Source organism: Felis catus, chromosome A1, assembly GCF_018350175.1.
Source record: "Felis catus isolate Fca126 chromosome A1, F.catus_Fca126_mat1.0, whole genome shotgun sequence".
Classification (NCBI taxonomy): Eukaryota; Metazoa; Chordata; class Mammalia; order Carnivora; family Felidae; genus Felis; species Felis catus.
Genome location: NC_058368.1, coordinates 118,071,782 through 118,090,477, shown reverse-complemented (window position 1 = coordinate 118,090,477; position 18,696 = coordinate 118,071,782).

The window sequence follows — 18,696 nt, the reverse complement described above, 5'->3', positions numbered from 1 at the left end:
ACTTATAAATATCTGCTAAAAAAGGAAGAAAGGCAGTACGCAAGGCCCACTGGATCCAGCTTTCCTGTTCAGCAGGCAATCCTACTCCCAGGCCTTTATTTCTGGGACCTGGGAATGTAATCATTTTGAAGTCACCAAGGGCTTGTCTGTCCTATTAAAAGCTATATCCCCAGTACCTTGCAAGGTGCCTGGCACGAAGTAAATTCTCATTTACTCGTTGGTGGCTTGGATGCATGAGTGAATAAATGGGGGAAGGGGGCCCAGAGTCTAACAGAAAAGTTCTGTGGGAACCTTCTGTGGGAAGGTCTAACCCAGGCCAGGAGATTTAGTTGAAGCCACAGGAAACTAATCTGAGAGTTTCTGCATAATAAGGCCTAAGTGTGGGGCAAATGGGAAATCTGTATGACTCACAGAGTTAAGATGGTTCAAAGGACTCTGGATGACACATGCCCCAGGAGAAGGGCCAGAAGGACCAGAACTCTGGAACTAAGGTCTAAGGTTCCGGCACTTGCAAGGGACACTAATGTCCCCAACAGGAGAGTATGCCCCTCTGCTACCAGACAACCCATGCTCACCAGATCCCTGTGGTCCTTGTAGAGACCCTGCCTTCCCTAAACACGCAGGAGTCTAGAGTAGAAATGACTCCTTGCAGTGCGACAGTGAGACTTAGCACAAGAGGAAGATTAAGAGCACAGACTCTAAGGGTGCTGTGGTGGCTCAGTCGGTTGAGCAGCTGACTCTTGATTTCAGCTCAGGTCATGATCTCAAGGTTCGTGAGGTTGAGCCCCATGTCCAGCTCAGCGCTAAAAGCATGGAACCTGCATGGGATTCTCTCTCTCTGCACCTCTCCCACTCATGCTCTGTGTGTGTCTCTCTCTCTCTCCCAAAATAAATAAACTTAAAAAAAAAAAAGAGCACAGCGTCTGGCCCCATCATTTAAATGAGTCAGTTAACTTCTCTGTGCTTCAGCGTCTCCACTTGTGAAATAAGGATGGTCAAAGTACTGACTCTAAGTACACTTACACCTAGAAAAGAGGGAGGACTTAAATGAAATGTGGATTGGTTGGAAGATAGCCCAATAAAACCATCTAACTCCTAGAAGTAAGTTGCAGTAAAAACTACATTTGAGGGGTGCCTGAGCGGCTCAGGTGGTTGAACGTCCAACTCTTGATCTCAGCTCAGGTCATGATCTCACAGGTCATGAGATCAAGCTCCACATTGGGCTCTGCACTCACAGAGCAGAGCCTGCTTAGGATTTTCTTTCTCCTTCTCTCTCTGCCCCTACCCTGCTCACTTGCTCTCTGTCTCTTTCTTTCAAAATAAATAAACTTAAAAAAAACAAAACAAAACAAAACCCTACCTATGAAGGGCACCTGGATGGCTCAGTCAATTAAGCGTCTGACTTCAGCTCAGGTCATGATCTTGTAGCTGGTAGGTTCAAGGCCCACATTGGGCTCTGTGCTGACAGCTCAGAGCCTGGAGCCTGTTTCACATTCTGTGTCTCCCTCTCTCTCTGCCCCTCCCCTGCTCGCTCATTCATTCATTCTCTCTCTCAAAACTAAACATTAAAAAAATTTTTTTAAAGAAAGAAAGAAACCCTACATTTGATGCCTCATTGTGATGGTCTTCAGATGGGTCAACCTAGCTAGACTAAATGACAAGGAAAGAAGAGGGCAGAGCTATTTTATAGCATACAGACTCCTTCCACCAGTTAGTAAATCAAACACTAACATAGGTGCTTCTCTGAAAGGATTTTACAGATGTGACCATAAAGGCTCTCATCAGTTGACATGAAACCAGGAAAATTATCTTCAGTGGGTCTAACCTAACCAGGTGAGCCCTTAAAAGACACTGAGCTTTTCCTGACAAAAGAGATCCCAACAGCTTCTGGATATACAAATGCTTTCCCTTCACTGGATTTCTCTTCCTGACTGTCTATGGATAACAGCTCCTGCCATGTGCATGGGTTCCAGCTGCCTTGTGATCTTCTCTTCCTGATAGGTTGCTCTATAGATTTTGGGTTCACTCAGCCAACCTCCGAAATTATGTAAGTCAATTCCTTGTAACACATCTTTTAGACTAGACACCTCTTGCTGGTTTTGCTTCTCTGGTTGAATCTTTACTGGTACAATCATTTCCCAGGAGGGCTAACTTGGGGGTACCGTGAAGCCACTTTCCCTTTGCCGTATCAAGCACTGTTAAGGATCAAGAGGCTGAATGGGAGTCACTACTCATCAGACTTTTGTTCTATAAAGTCACCACAGACACTGAATTTGCAAACGCTGAATCACAGCTCCTAGGGGGGAAATACAGGGTTAACTTCCGGCGAGCCTCTGGTCGCACCATTTTCATCAATTGAGCGATGCCTAACTAACCTTGTTTTATGTGTATTTCTGTTCAAAGATCCTATTTTATATGTATTGTTGATCCGTGAACACTGAACCCATGGTTAGGGGCATTGTAACTGATGGCAGAAGGAAGCTTATCTGATATTTGTATTTTCTCCATAAGGCACATCACAGCCTTCTTGCACTTGAGAACGCTAGACAGCACTACAGCACCCTGCCTGGGGGCTATTTCAAATAGGAAAATCACCAACAAAGAGCACAAAAAAATGTGGCACAAAACAGACTGTGAAAAAGACGCTTGCTTACAGTATAAGGGCTCAAACTACAAGGCAGAGTGTCACTGTCATCCACTTCAGCTAGGAAAGTACACGCCATGAGACTCAAACTTGTGCCACTCTGAGCATGTCCACAAAGGACCACAAAAGCATCACCGGTACCGATTTTCAGGTTACAAATAAATTTTAGCAAGTAGGCAAAATTATAACTATAGAATCTATGAATAATGAGGATCAATGGTATTTTGTACTCTTTCTCCCTTCAAACCTTTAAAACAAGTTTCTTTTCTCTCCCAACCAAGGCATGAATTTCATGGGTTTGGATCTGCCTTCATCTACCTCTGTTTCTCTTCTGCTTTGCCCTCATTTCAGGCCTTAGAAAGCGCGTTGGCCGTCCTCTGCTTTCTGCCCGGAGAACGGCAGGAAAAAAGATGGGATCTGAGGCTGTCTGTGATCAAGGCAAAACACAACAGAACCTGGGGAAGGGAGTGGCAGAGAAGCCTGTGAGCAACACCAGAGGAGGCAGACCCATGTTTGGTAAACGCCACAGGGCTGGGGGAATAGGAAAAAGAACTTAAAAATGACTCTCTGGCTTGAAATTACACAACTCTAGTCAATAGTGAGGAACAGTGTTTGAGATTCAGAGTAAGATGATGTAGGTATCTGAAGGAAGGTAATGAGTCCTTTTTGGGACCCATTAAGTCTGAAGTGCCCACAACATCCAGATGGTATATATATCAATCCGCATTCTCAGTTGCAGAGAGAAGAAAGCAAGTCTGGCAAACTCAAGCAGATAAGGAACTCACTAAACGGAATCTGACAATTCACAGATTTTCTGAACACAGAGATTACTTTAAAAAATAAAATCTTGGGGTGCCTGGGTGGATCAGTTGGTTAAGCATCCAACTTTGGCTCAGGTCATGATCTCACAGTTCATGGGTTCAAGCAGCACGTTGGGCTCTGTGCTGACCGCTTGGAGCCTGGAGCCTACTTTAGATCCTGTGTCTCCCTCTCTCTCTGCCCTTCCCTCGCTCATTCTCTCTCTCTCTCTCTCTCTCTCTCCCTCAAAAATAAATAAACATAAAAAATTTTTAAAAAAAAAAGCAGGCTACTGGTTGCCAGGGGTAAAGGATTAACAAAGAGGAATGGGTAATCTTTCTGAGATGATATAAATGTTTTACATTATGACTGGGGTAGTGGTTGTAAGACTTTATACAACTGTCTAAACTCATTGAATTTTTGTGATTTGTACATTTAAAACTGATTTCATTGTATTATATCTCAATAAAATTGTCAACAAAATGAAATAAAATATATTGGATCAGTAATGAGACCCAAACATGCAGGAGACTGTCGTCTTAGGGAAAATATTTGACCTTCTTCATTTAAATCATCATTTGTATTGATTTATGTTTTATATAAGTGTATATATTTACATACTAACATATGTCTGTAATTTACAAATGAATATTCATACCTTGAGACACATATTCAATTTCTTTTTTTACTGATAGGGATGAACTATTTAAAACATTTGGAAGGCTTCAAGTTGTTGTAAGCCTAGAAGGGCAATTTCAGTGATGTGATAGAAATGGAAACAGATTGGGGCGCCTGGGTGGCTCAGTTGGTTAAGCATCAGACTTCAGCTCAGGCCACGATCTCACGGTCCGTGAGTTCGAGCCCTGTGTCGGGCTCTGGGCTGATGGCTCAGAGCCTGGAGCCTGCTTCCAATTCTGTGTCTCCCTCTCTCTCTGCCCCTCCCCCATTCATGCTCTGTCTCTCTCTGTCTCAAAAATAAATAAATGTTAAAAAAAATTAAAAAAAAAAAGAAATGAAAACAGATTGTAACGGCTGTTGAGAAGTGGGGATAATAAACACACTTCTCTTTCAAGACATTTGGTAGAAAGGGTATAGCTACAGGCATTGTGGAGAGTGAGGGAAGGTGCTTATTTGCACAATGAGTCATTTCAACATAGGTTTAAAGAAAGGAAACAGAAAAGATAAATCAATAATATAGCAGGGAGAGACAGAAGGAAAAAATTGTGGATAAGATACCCACAGTTTGCAGAAGGAGACGGTTCTGGAGCCTCAGCGAAGAACAGAGGGAGAAGGAGGGTTGTCCAGTTGACGGTCTCATTCTTCAGTGAAGTCTTAAGCAAGGCCATCAGTGCACAGAAGAATGCAGGGTAGGAGTCTTTGGAAGAACCAGCATGGCCAATAATATACAAAATTGTCTAGACCCATATACACATATGATAAACAGTTGTGACAAAGAGCTGAGTTTCTATCATCAAGTTATTTTTATGGCGATGGTCCCCACTACACACTCACATTGCCAGGCTAACCCTGAGATGGTTGACTGAAGTTAGCTGCTGAAACTTGGCCACTCAAGGAAATGTTTTTATGTCTCCTCCAACAAGAGATGGCCCAGTAAGTGGAACATGGTCGAGACCTAAACATAAACTGGTAAACTGGTATCTGTGCCTCTAGGCCCCTTTGTAATTCATCTACCACCCACAAGACCTTGGCCCAAGATTCCCATTTTTGCCTCAGATGCTAATTTTGGTCCCACTGGTCAGGGCTAACCTGGGTGTGGTGGTTGTGTGGGTGGGGACCACCAGGAAGTAGAGGAAGTGGAACTGGGTGAATCAGGCAGGGGCCCTGCTGCAACAGCATGGCCTGACTCACCCAGGACCATGGGAATGGGACCTTGGGAATGGCTGGTGGCGCCATCTCTAAGCAGCACCAGGGCCTTAAGGGGCATCATTAGTGGTTGTGAATGCTTGCCCAGCACTTCTCACAAGGTGGCCTCAAGGCCTGCCCACATGCCATCTGGGTAATTATGTCCTATTTACCTTCCTGTAGATCCAGATGAACTAGCACTTGACTTCCTGACTTAACCTCTCTGAGTGCTGCCCTAAACAATACAGTGAGTTGAGCCTTAAAAATGGTGACTCTTGGAGTGCCTGGGTAGCTCAGCCAGTTAAGCATCTGACTCTCGATTTCAGCCCAGGTCATGATCTCACAATTTGTGAAATCGAGTCCCACGTTGGGCTCTATGCTGACAGTGTGGATCCTGCTTGGGATTCTCTCTCTCCCTCTTTCTGCCCCTCCCCGACTCGAACTCTCTAAAGAAATAAATAAGTAAATAAAATGGTGATTCTTTCCAAGCCTATTCATCCCTCTTTCCTTACTACTCCATGCTAAAGGATTCAACAGGACTTGGGCGGGGGGGGGGGGGGGGGGGGGGGGTTCTCAGACCACCTTCTCATTTCGTTTATCAGCCACAACACTCTTCTCCCAAAGAAATCCAGCCTCTATTGCCAGTGTGGACACTGTGTGTAGTTTCTCTATCCGCTGCGAGTAACCCTACTATTCTGATCTGAAGAAACAACTTTCCTTCACTTTTCAGATGATGTGATCCAGGTAGTCCTGACTCCACCCTCAGTCTGAGGGGAGGCATATATGAACCAGCTTTGCTTGTCAGAACATCGCAATCTCTTGGCCATAATGGCTGGTTCAACAATGGATATGTGACCCCAAAAGAGTCAACAAGACCCAGTTCTGAGAGTTTTGTGGCACTCTTAGAAGAGACAATCATTCTCTGCTGAGGTTACGAAGAGCATAGCATAGAGACCAAAAGTTGCGGGCAGCTGTTTTTCTTTTTTAAGTTTTTAAATCCTATGTGCCAAGGACTTACTAAGCACGTGTGTGTGTATGTGTGTGTGTGAGTGTGTGTACACACACACACAATTATTATCTCATTTAATTCCCACATGAGTCCTAGGAGTTGCCAGTTCTATTTATTATATGAGATGGCATAGTTTGGAGGTCAACAGTATTGCATTTGAATTCTGGCAAGTTATTTAAACTTCCTATACCTCAGTTTCCTCATCTGTATCATGGGACCAAAATAGTACCTACCTCATAGGTTGTTGCAAAGACTAGTCAATTTATCTATGTGCAGTCTTTAGAACACCAGGCACATGCAAGTGCTCGGTATATTTTAGCTATGACTATCACCATCACCATCATCATCTCCAATGTAAAGACATGGAAAACGAGGCACAGAGATGTTAAGAAACAAGTCTTGGGGCGCCTGCGTGGCTCAGTCAGTTAAGCATCTGCTCTGTCTCTGTCTGTCTCAAAAGTAAATAAACATTAAAAAAAAAAAAAGAAACAAGTCTAAGGTTGAACAAACTATTAAGCTACAGATTGGGGATTCAAATTAAGCACGCTTCTGGCTCCAGAGAGTATATTTTTAGCTGTGAAACAATACTTCCTGGGCCCTGGCACCCTCGGGGAGAGGCTGGGGGAAAGCAGAGAGCTAACACACACAAAGCAGAGGTGAGAGATGAAGAGGGTAAAACAGAGTCCTAAGGACATTGTCAGAGCCCTTCAATCAGCTGCCTTAGTCCATTTGGGTTGCTGTGACAAAAATACCGCAGACTTAGTAGCATGTAACTAACAGACATTTACTTCTCACAGCTCTGAAGGCTGGAGAGTCCAAGAGCAAGGTGCTGGTAAGTTCCATGTCTGGTAAGCACTTCCTGGTCTGCCAGCTATCTTCTCGCTGTGTCCTCCCAGGGCAGAAGGGACCAGGGAGTCCCCTGGGGCCTCTTTGGTAACAGTACTAATCCCAGTCAGGAGGGCTTCACCCTCATGACGTAATCATGTCCCAAAGGCCCCACCTCCAAACACCATCACATTAAGCGTTAGGGTTGTTGTACTGTGTGAACTATACAGGGACACATTCATTTCATTTTCTCAATCAAGCCAGGGTCAAATCTACCTTTGTAGTTTTCAATAATTGTATTCAACAAAATTCCTTCTATCGCAATCCAGTTTGAGTTGGGCTATCTGTCCCTTCTGGCTGAAATCGCTTGCAGACTTGACCAACGGCAATCCAAATTTCATGCTCAAGACTATCCTTGTATACTGGGCCTGAACGGCCCAAGGACAATAGGAAACATTCCCGTGAAAGAATCTTCTCTAGGCTTACAAAACAAAGCTGTTCATTTTTTCCGTCATTCATGCATTTCATCCAAGCATCCTCCATGGGCCAGGTACTATGTTAGTTGCCAAAATATTCTGGGTATATTAGGCACAAGGCATTTAAAAGTATCAAAGTATCAGTGGTGCTCCTACAAGTGTATCCGTTAGGTCTGGCTCCAGCCTCAAGTGGAACCTTGGTTCTATCTGTCAGAAGGGAAGCTCTGGGATCTTATGATCTACACCAGATCTTTTCTGAGCTCTGCACATCCACTGCTACAACCAGACTCTAGCTCGTCTTTAAATGGAAAAGGTAATGGGGGATTTCTGCAGAGACTAAATTATTCATCTCCATCGAACCACATAAGCAGCATTCAAGCTCCATCTCTGGACACAGCCTTCCCAGGTCAAAATATTCGATCGAGATCCCAACAGGAAATGCAGATGCTAACATAGGACTTAGAAGGCCAGGGTAAAGCCGTCCACCAGCAAGGTGAGTTTTCTCCTTCTTTGCATCAGATGTAGACACACACACACACACACACACACACACACACACAGCCCTTGAGGGCTGAGATTACTTTTGATTTTTACATCACAAGCGTCACAGAAAATATACAATGAAAAACCCGACGATCCCTTGGAGAGTTCATTGCTCTCCCCCATCGTCTTTGATTCCCCTGCCTCCTCTCCACATCCTTTGAACTTCTAAAAAGACACTTTGAAGGCATGTCATAAAGCAGTTTTTCATTCATGCTCTTCTCTTTGATGATCTTGCTGTTTGTCTGAACTGCAGCGTCCACAGGATGTCAGGCGGGCGAGCCGAAAGCCAAAAGTGATGAGGAAGGGGCTGAGTGAGGACAAGCCCAAGCTGCATTCGTCAATAACGAGAAAGGGGAATGAAGGAAAGAGCGAGACCAGAAGGGCCCAAGCAGAATTTCTGGTCTCTCCTGTATGCCTTACCCTTCAAAGTGGCCACCTGTGAGAGAGGTCAAGGGTACTGGAGCCCAGCGACAGTTCACAGCCTGCAAAATGTTTTATTCGGAGGCTTCCCTCCAGCTCTGGCCTCAGACACAAGAGCTCTCTGCTCACCCCCAGACTGCAGTAACCCAGCTTTTCCTTGATGGAAAGTATCAATGGTTTTGATTTTTCCCAACTTTTCCTATTTTCCCTAGTGAATGATTCATTCATTTCAATGCCAACATGATACCATGAAGTAGGGAAAGGAATGGGAGAGAGAGAGACAGACAGACAGGTGGGTCCACAGACGTGCCTTTCTTCCCCTTGCCCATAAAATAGATGGTTGAGAACTAAGACTCTTTCTGTATGACTCTCAAGAACCCTAAGATATTCAGGAAATAGCCATGACCCTCTGGCATGGGGACAGGTAACTATGGTGAAGGCAGACAAGAGCTTTCCGTGAGCCGAGTGTCCTCAAATCCAAAGGGAAAATAAACCACTCCCTTCAGTGATGCAGTGAGTCTGAGTTATGCTAATGCCGTGGTTGTGAAGGTCAGGGTGGGGAGAAAACTCTTCATCCAGTTATAAATATTAACTACACTGGAACCTATCACTCTGGAGGAATCTGCTGCCAGCGGGGAGAGCAAAGAACACACTCATTCATTCACAAATGTTAGTGACCACCCGCTAAACCCAGGGAGTTACAAGAATGAACAAAACAGACAGGTTCTCTGCCCTTGTGGAGCTAAGAGTTTAGTGAGAGGTCAGACACTGAACGGTTCCACTCATTTATGTATAAGTATAGACCGGGACACATACCTTAAAGGAAGAGTACAGGGTGTTAGAGAGCGTTGAGCAAAGGGACACCTTGTGGCCGTGGGGGCAGGGCTACATGGAGATCTAGGAAAGCCCATCAAAAGGGGTGACACTGAAGCTGAGACCCGAGTAGGAGAAGGAATTCAGCAGGCAAAGAGTAGGGAACACCACGTTATGCAGACGGAACAGCACTTTGTACAAAAGCACATGAGAAGCTCTAGCTGAAGGGGAGACATACAGCAGAGGTCAACAGCAGAAGCAGGGGGCCAGGTAGGAGTGAAGATTCAGCAAATGTGTAACACACCTCACAGCGTGCCAGGTGCTATTCTGAGTCCTGGGAACACAGCACCGAACAACATTCACAAAGTCCCTGTCCTCCTTGAGTTTCCCTCCCGGAGGTTACCTCTTTGGAAACCGGAGCTCCCGCTAATTCAGGCGACATGGTCGTGAGGAAGGAAAGGACACTGCTACTTCCTACACTCCAGGGCTTTCTCCCCTGAAGGGCTCACGGTGCGCGTCTCCAAACTGAAAATGAGCAGCCACCCCGGTTCCTCGCCTGCTTGGATGTATAGCAGACCGAGATCACCAGGAATGTAGCAGGTGACAGGGCAGCCAAAGCAGACATGGAGATCCTCCACCCTCAGTGCTGGCAATTCTGGCCCACCATAGCCAGGGGTCTGGAATGACCTCTAGCTCCTCCACTGACCACTTCAAAGTTCTGTGGCACACAGCATCGTGAGTGACAGCGTGGAAGCTCTGAGTCAAGCCGTCCTGGCTTCTTGTCTCGACTCTGCCTCGTGCGAGCGGGGCCCAGAACTTAACCTCTGTGATGCCGATCCTTAGTCTATAAAAGAGGGTTAATAGGACCTTGACTATGGGGCAGTAGTTAGGACTCAAAGAGCGAGGACATGTGAAGTGCTGAGCACTCGGTACGGCACACGGCAAATGCTCACTCAGCATCCGCTACTACGGTTATTATGATTGTGATATATCCTACCTCCGTGACCCAAGGCGCCGGGCTTAATGTAACTTTCACATATCAGAGAATTATAACTCGGACAATTAAATGCAATACACAGCCCTGTCCCCTCTATTCACGCATTGCCAGGGAAACCGAGGCAGAGTTCAGCCGCTAGCCCAGCATAACCCCAGGACTTCAAAGTCAGGAATGTTCATTTCTGAGAAGAGTGAAGCAACCACAGGAAGCATGCCGCACAAGGAACAACTGGCTGAATTAGTCCCAGGGGAATGACTCGGAAATATCTTCCATTCAGAAAGGCTTTGTGAATTTTCCATTGCAAATATTTAATATCGAACTGGGTTCTCTCTTCCGCCTTTGTCAGTGGAGGGCTCAAAATGACTTTAATATTAGCTCAAGCCCTGGTAAAATTAGCAAGATAAATCTACAGCGTTTCCTTGCCCTTCTCCCTCTCTCTACCTGCCCGCAACAGATCTCAAACCAAACCTGAGTGATGTAAAGTCTTCCACGGTTCAGCACCACAACAGCGAAGCCGATGCTTTTCAAAACAGATGGCATGGTTTGCACATTGGCCCTGCTACTTGTATGATTTTAGACTAATAACGTGTGTTCTGCGAACCTCAGTTTGTTTCTTCCTCCATAAAACGGGGGCACTAAGAGCACTTACTGAGCTACTGGCACACAGGAAAAGCTCCACAGATGAATGCTGGTTGCTGTTATTTCTACTACTGTTCTGAACCCACCATGATCGAGGTCATCCGGAGACAAGCCGGGTACAGCCGGGCCAGTGGGCTCTGGGAGGCCACCAGCTGACCAAGGAGAAACACATCCTCGGCTTAGAGTGGGGTGAGAAGGCTTTGTGTTCTCCTTAGAGATGGACAGGCCACACACATGGAAAGTTCCGTGTGAAATTAAGAGAATCCATTCATGACAGAGTCAAACTCCACTGATAGAGAGAGAGCTGCCCTCCTGTCTCTGATCGTTTCCAACCTCCAAATCAGACTTGACACCAGATTAAAATCCTCAACTTTTAAAGTATATCCAAGGTCCTCTGCAGGGTTTTCTTTTCTGCTCTCCCCAAAGAGAACCATACAAAGTCTCTGACCTCGTGGAACTTCCAGTCTAGGAAGGAAGAAAACAAACCACACATAATGTCATGAGTCAGGGAAAATCCTATGATGGAAATAAACTGGGGGGGGGGGGGGTGGGATGGAGAAGGAATGAGGACGGAGAAGCATCTCTGATGGCATGGTCGAGGAAGCTGCCTCCAGGAAGTGAAAGATGGTCCAAGGCTGCACCAGTCACAACAAACAGGCTATCTTGCTAATACCTTAGTTCAAGGTCAAAAACGGGCCCTGAGAATAAGAGCTAGAGCCAGGAGAGAGAAGTAGTGGACCATGGCTCTTTCCATGTAACGCTCCCTTGCCACCAGCAACCCAAGTAACAGTGCAGGAGCATCTAATTCTCCCCACACATGGCCCTAAAAGCATTACCAGAAACAGGTCTCTCTAATTTGTGCCAGAACAACCACTAGACTAATAACAATCATAAAAGGAGTAATCATTTACTGAGCAGTGCTCTATGCAAGGCATGGGGCAGTGCACTTCACGCACGTTCCCTCATTTCATCCTCCCGACAATGGGGATGAACGGGGATGAGGGTATTACTATCACCACCCACATTTTACTAAAGGGGAAACCCAAGCTCAGGGAGGTTACATGGCCAAGGGGAACACAGCTAACACAAGGTAGGACGGGGATGCTGCCAGATAGGTACTATTATCTGCCCCACTTTACAGTTGAAGAGATTAAGACACAATGAGATAAAATGGCAACACGGTACAGCCCATAGGGGTAGAGACAGAAGTGACACAAGGCAGACCATGCCAGACCCCATGTAATTAAAGACTCTAAAGTGAGTGCATGAAACAGCCAGTCATTCCATTTCTCTGCAGAAGTTCAAGTAGGAAGAGTCTACAGTCATTCAGTGAACAGGAGACGCAGAAGAGCCAGGTGTGGTGCCGCCTTCCCAGCCCTTCAGTCCAATGAGCAAGCTAGAGATGGACACATTTATACACAAATAATTCATTACCACTGGGGTAAAAGCCAAGAAGTCTAGGGTGCAATGGGCAAATAAGGGGGGAGACTAGAGAAATGTCATGTGAGGCACAAACATTTAAGGGTTGGCTGAGTGAAGAGAGGGGAGACCAACGTGCCAAGTATCAGGATCCTGGAAAGAACATGGCAGACGTGAGCAACTGGAAGAGACCAAAGGGGCTGGGGGCCAGTGGGTGAGAGGAGGGAAGCAGGGGTATCAGGAGAAGAGCATGGACGGGCTGGCAAGAGAGAAGATGAAGAAAGTGATGGGGCCAGGCATGGGAACCTCTACCAACTGGTCGGGGGGCTAACCACTGCCCCCAGCAGAGATACACCGCAGGAAGGTGGGCTGGAGACATGTGTCCAGTGATTCGGGAGGAAGGAGGACTAGTGGTGTAGAAACAGTTACCATCATCCCGCTAAAAGGTAATAAGTACCTCAAGGCAATGATGGCAAGGGAGGTAAAGAGGAGGGAAGGAATACAAGACAGACAGGAGACAGATGTGGGGTAGGACCCAGACAATGGCTACAGGTCAAGGAAGAAAGCTGAGCCCAAACTGGTGAGATGGAACATGGGGCTGTTGAACAACCATCAGAACACCTGAGCGCCATGACCAGTTCTGTTTGATCATGTTGAAGGTGAGGCCTGATGGAGTGACAGCAACTGAGCACTACAAAGGCCACCTTGATGGGCTCTAAGAAACAAATGCCATCTTCCCATTTCATGCTTTGGAAAGGTGAGACTCCGTGAGGTGGACTGACTGGGCCATTCACACTGTCTCGCATGGGACCCCATGGGCCAAAGCCCATCTCCCTCCAACACCCCATGCAGCTTCCTGGAAGCTCTTTTTGGGGTTAAATCCTTCTCTCATCTACACCCATTTGCTTGTATTCTGCCATTTGAAGAAATGGCGCCTTTCTGATGACTCACCCTGCACTGGCCCAGGGACTGCTAACTCTTGGGCAAAATGTCACTCCCAGATAAGTTTTGTGAGACCCACAAAGAATATTTCACATCATGGGTTTGTGGTCAACATTTAAAAATTAGAAAATCCACAGGGCACCTCGGTGGCTCAGTCCGTTAAGCATCTGACTTCAGCTCAGGTCATGATCTCACAGTTCATGCGTTTGAGCCCCTGTCAGACTCAGCTCAGAGCCTGGAGTCTGCTTTGGATTCTGTGTCTCCCTCTCTCTTTGCCCCTCCCCTGCTCATGCTCTGTCTCTCTTTCAAAAATAAGTAAACATTCAAAAAATATATTTAAAAAATTAGAAAATCTTACATTAATCCAGTTATCGAGTTGCTCTTGAAAACCCAGATTATCTTGGTGACACAGGGTCCCTAATCTCCGCTGAAAAGCAGTCGTCCTCTGGAATAATCACAATCTTGCTAGTTCGCCATAGTCCCCATCCCAAACATCTAACAACCAAAATAGAAACTAAGATGTGTGACCACCTAAGGAGTCTGTTCCTTCGAAACTGGCAGTCAAATGTAATCTCAGGACAAAAGGGAGTGGTGAGGACTAGAGAGCTAACAAGGAAGTACACTCTACAACTACAGGAGAGCTCCACCGCCCTAGTCCTTGTAGGCTGTTCAGTCTGACCTAGACTGTGCACTGTTATATTTTATTTTCATTGGACGGTCAAGGAGAAGGGCTAGTTGGGCACTCATGCTTGAAGCCCAGTTTGGGAGTACTCAAGAATGATCTCTTTTTCCAGATCATAAAGACCACATCTCTACCCAATTCCTGGGTTATGCACCTGCTGCCACACAGATTCTAAGTATTAATTCAAAATGTTGTTCGGCAGGACATCCCAGGGAAGTGGGGACACAGAAGTGTATTTGCCCAGCACCATTTGGGAATAAATACAATCCAACTGAAAAAAAGGGCTCGTGCTGAGGCTGGCTCAGCTCTTCAATGAAACGGGACATTCTTTCAGAGCAGTATCCTAACAAAGGAGCAGAGGAGAGAAAACATCTGATTACAGGGCTTCCTCTCCCTGGCTGAGACTTGGCATAGAGCAGAAAAATGAAGCACGCCCCTTGCTCCTCTCTAGCAAATCCTACTATAGAGACTGGTAGCCAAGAGGTAAAAAGGTGATGGAATAGAGACATCAGTGAAACGAGGTGCCTTGTGGCCCGTTCTGAAGGTAAATGGGGAGCCACCGGTTCAGGTGTCCTGGGTTCTTGCTGTTTAGAAGGTCAGGAAATGCCTAGTATCTGCAAACATCCTCTCCTGCCCAGCCCTCTCTCATTTCCATCTTACTGGATTCTTTCACATCTGCAAAGGATGTGTCGACAGACCAGCTCAGCTTGTGCCTGCAGGAGAAAGAGCCCCATCCTGTAGCCTTCAGGAGCTGCCCACCATGTACATACCCACCGTGCACACACTTCCCAAGCCTCCATCTGGTACCAGGAACTAGCAGTTCTCTGGGAACCCAACCCCTAAACGCTTAAACACAGGTTACCGTGGGGTTAGGTGATGAGCAACCAAAGACACGTTCCTGCCACTGTCAGAGTTTACAGCCAAGTAGGGAAGATAAATACTAATGAAATAATCACATACATATATGCACGCGTTACTCAAAACAGAACTATGGGGGCGCCTGGCTGGCTCTGTTGGTAGCACGTAAAACTCTTGTTCTCGGGGTCATGAGCTCGAGCCCCACAATGGGTGCAGGGAGTACTTTGAAAATAAAACTAAATACATAAGACAGAACTATGTACTCTGAAGGAAACAGTTCCGTGCGTGCATGTAATAAATTTATCAGATACAGTCAGGGTGGCTGGAAAAGGAAGGCTTCTTAGGATAGTAGTTGGCTGTTGAGGGGGTGGGGGCGGGAAACGTATTCTAGCAGTGGGAACAGCAGGTGCCAAGACTTTAACGAGGTGGGGAGCATGGAATGTTCCAAGACCCAAGACTGGAGACGGGACTCCTACAGTTAAGTGTGGCTGCAGGGGGCGGGGTGGGGTGGGGGGTCTGCCTCTGATAGGCCAGGGGGCAGGCTCTGCAGCTGATAGATCCCTCCCTGCCCTGCCTGCAGCGAGCTGCCTCACAGCTGTTCTAGCCAGGCCCAGATTCCAGTCATGCTCGTTCTTCAGTGACCTCCCCCCCAGCTCCCAGCACCGTTCTCGGCCCAGAGAAAAGACAGGCAGAATGAATGCAGAAGATCAAAACTGAGGACAAACTTCGTGGAGGACACATGAGAAGAGAAATTGATGCGTGTCTGTGAATTAACACATAGCAACCAGCATAAAGCTGGAGCTGACGGTAAAGGTAACTTTAACTTCAGTGCTGTTAAACCCTGAGATGATAATCCGCAAAGGGGGATCCTTCTCTCTCCATCTCTGGTTCTGAAGCTTTGGGCTGGTGGCCGGGTCCTGTGGCTCCCTGGCATGTGGCACACTGACAGAGGGCCGTGGCTGCACTGGGCCTGCCCAAGAACGGGTGGGTGCCTTGCTGGGCCTGCCGTTGGGCTTCTTCTGAAGGTTTGCTTTGGTTCCAGGGTGGTCAACTGAGCAAACGTGGGTGGGCTCTGGGAAGGGGCATGGGGGGAGCAGGTGGGAGGCAGGAGCTCCACAGACAAGGGTGGCAGGTTTCCCAGAGACGCCAGCCCACGACCAAATTACAAGCTGCCTGGGAGGCGAGGGGACCACTACGTTGTTTCTAGAGCCTAACAGCATTGGCTCTCATCACTGACAAACCAACGACAAATAAGGAAACAAGACATGGCCCCACCAATCTCTCCAAAAGGCCAAGTCCATGCCTCAGAAATCACTCGGGTATAATTTCAATTACAAAAATAAAGCATTTAAATCATCCCTTGTGATACCTCTAAGTTCTTACAAACAATACCCTGTGTGTATAATACCCTCATTAACTCGTGGAAGTGATTTCCTTCCAGCCTGGCACCACCCTCAGCGGTGGTTCAGACAGAAGCTGGTGGACTTTTTAAAGAACACCTCGAGGCGCCTGGGTGGCTCAGTCAGTTAAGGGTCCGACTTCAGCTTAGGTCATGATCTTGGAGGTTGGTGGGTTGGAGCCCCACATCAGGCTCTGCACTGACAGTGTGGAGCCTGCTTGGGATCCTCTCTCCCTCCCTCTCTCTCTGCTCCTCCCCAACTTGCACTCCCTCTCTCTCAAAAATAAACAAATAAACTTAATAAAATAAAGAACATCTCATTTCAGGACTCTCCCGTTATCAACTCTCCAGGGACTTCCCATCGCATCTAAAATAAGCCCCACCAGCCCCTGCCCACAGCAGCAACTCACCTCATGCCTCCTTCCCCGCGTCCCCCAGGCAAAATGCCCTTCTCCCAGTTCCTCGGCCAAGCCCAACACTTCCCAACTCCCAGGCCTTTGCACATGCTGTTCCCTCTGCCAGGCATGCTGTCACCAACACTCCACACAGGCCTCCTCATGGGCACTTCCTCATCCTTCAGCTCTCATCTTAAATATCACCACCTCAGAGAGAGGCCCTCTTCAGTCACCCATCAAAAGGAACACTCTCCCCTCTGTTATCTCAGGCCTATTTTATTTCTCCGTTTTGTCAGAGCAGACTCTGTCCAACCAGGAACTCTTCTTAGTGCCCCACAGCATGTGTCACTTTTGTGTAGCCTGCTTATTTATCATCAGGCTCTGTCACTAGACTATGGGCTCCAGAAGGAAGATGGCCACACCCACCTTGCTCAAGGTATCTTCCTATCACCAGCACGGTGCCCGGCACACAGGAGGTGTGCAATCACTCCTAACGCTTCAGTGAATAAGCTGTCTCATCCGTAAAGCGACTGGCCTGGACTCCTCAAACGTGTCAGGTCATGCCGGAAGGAGAAAGGCCGGAAAACCATTCTTGATCAAAGGACACCAAAGACCCATGACAGCTTAATGCAAAATGTGCCCTTGATTGGACTTGATCTGAATTAAAAACCGTTAGAACCACTTTAATCTGGACTGTGAGAAAAGAGTATTGTACCAATGTTACATTTCCTGAATTTGAGAAATCCACCACCGTTAGGGGAGGAGTACTTGAGAACAGACACGTCACAATATCTGCGGCGCCTGGGTGGCTCAGTCGGTTAAGCGTCTGACTTCAGCTCAGGTCACGATCTCAGGTTCGTTGGATGGAGGCCCACACATCAGGCTCCATGCTGACAGTGTGAGGACTGCTTGGGATCCTCTTTCTCTCCCTCTCTCTCTGCCCCTCCCTGACTCATTCACTCTTTCTCTCTCAATATAAATAAATAAAAACATAAGATAAGACAAGACAAGACAAGATAAGATAAGATAAGATAAGATAAGATAAGAGGAGATAAAATTCTTAAGCTTAAATTTCCACTTTCTTTTCAACCTAGACCTTTGGAGCCTGTGCAACTGTGTATAGTCCAACTCCTATTCATCCTTCAAGTCCCAGCCTAGATTCCTCTTCCTCCAGGAAGCCTTCCCTGACTTTTCCAGGACAGTTCAGGAGCATGTCATCTGGGCTCCCACAACACCTCTCTGTGCTCTAGAAAAAAATGTTAAACCTCATCACGATAATTTTTAGTGCCTGCCTGCTTATTCAACTTCATCACTGGATCATATCCTTCATAAGGGCAGGGGGTGGGAGGTCAGTGTCGAGTGTGTGCCCTGCCCACACGGGAACACACGATAACCCATCGAGCTGAACCCTGGTCCGACAGCTGTTGCCCAATCCCGCTGCTGACCAGGTCTTAGAGGACTTGGGGAGGGCAGGCTGTGGCTGGCTCCCCCAAAACAGCTCTGGGGAAGCTTTCCTTCTGCCTGTTGTTTCAGGTGTCCTGTATCACATCCCCTTTGGGACAGGAAGTGTCCTATGTCACTGTTTTCTCCTCTTGTTCTGATATCAAAGGCTGGACCAGGGAGTTCCTGAGCGACGATCAGGGGGCTTGGGTCCAGTTACCCACCACCTGCTAGAAGAGCGACTTGGCCGCGTTGCCAAGTGGGGAACAACACATGCTTTATTAAATCATAACCACACAATACACACTGCTCACTCTGTCCGGTCATTTCAGCTCCAGGATCAGCTTTAGAGTCTCACCAGGGTGGGACACACAGAGCAGGCCTCACGGGCGGAAGATCTGCAGGATGCAAATTATTTCAATTTCATGGATCTGACTGAGCAGTGGTTTTTTGCTCGTTCTATTCCTTCCCAAAAAAGACTCCAAACAGAAACTGTCCCCTACCGGTCATACACAGAGTACGGGCAGATGCCCA